The sequence below is a fragment of the Penaeus chinensis genome, chromosome 25 (assembly GCF_019202785.1).
Source record: "Penaeus chinensis breed Huanghai No. 1 chromosome 25, ASM1920278v2, whole genome shotgun sequence".
NCBI classification, from domain to species: Eukaryota; Metazoa; Arthropoda; class Malacostraca; order Decapoda; family Penaeidae; genus Penaeus; species Penaeus chinensis.
The window spans coordinates 21,091,143-21,092,060 of record NC_061843.1 but is presented as its reverse complement, the minus strand read 5'-3'; positions in this window follow the sequence as shown (position 1 = coordinate 21,092,060).

Here is a 918-nt window from a genome sequence, read left to right as displayed (position 1 = left end):
GTACATATACATATATATTATATTATATATGTATACATATATATATATATATATATATATATATTTATATCTTTTAATCGTCAGACTGAACTTGAATAATTAGTTAGAAGCTTCGGTGCCAAATGAAGCATTATAACAGCGAGTCCGGGGCGGCAATGTCATCCCGCGTCGCAGGACATCACTTTTACATCTGTGAGAGTTAAAGTTGCAATCTACTATTGCCTATGACTAACTACTGGTTCATGAACGAAAAGACCCACTTTATTAAAATGCTTGACTTTGACACTTGCTGACTGTTAAAGCATACAAACGAACAAAGCAAAATATTAATTTAGGTAGTGTTAATAATGATAATAATGATAGTAATCAAGATAATGACCATTGCAATAATAATGATAATAATAACTGCAGTAACCGCTTTGGATCGTGACATAGTTTGGAATTGCATGGTTATCTACACAAATTCACCAGGGGCGATAGTGCATTCGGAAATGTTATTTTCATGACCAATTTCCGCCTTCATTTCATTACAATAGAGCCGTCTCTGGTACAGTGCAAATTCCCAAAGCGTTGGGACTTCGGCTGATGACGTCATTAATCCTCATAAGTGTTGATTGGCTGGTGAATGCACTGCCAGACATAGGGCGAGTTAGGGAAAAACTTTCGAACACCTCATTCCACACAGAATACTCAAGTATCAACAATAACATACCAGCACAAATGACCGCTCAAGACGTCCAGAGACACTTTCTCTTTCGCCCCCTCTCTCTCACTCTCACTCATTCTCTCTATCTCTAATCCTCTCTCTCTCTACCCCCCCCCCCCTCCCCAGAAACTGAGCAAAACCATTTTCTGGGGCGCTGTGAGACTCCCGATATATATATATATATATATATATATATATATATATATTTAATT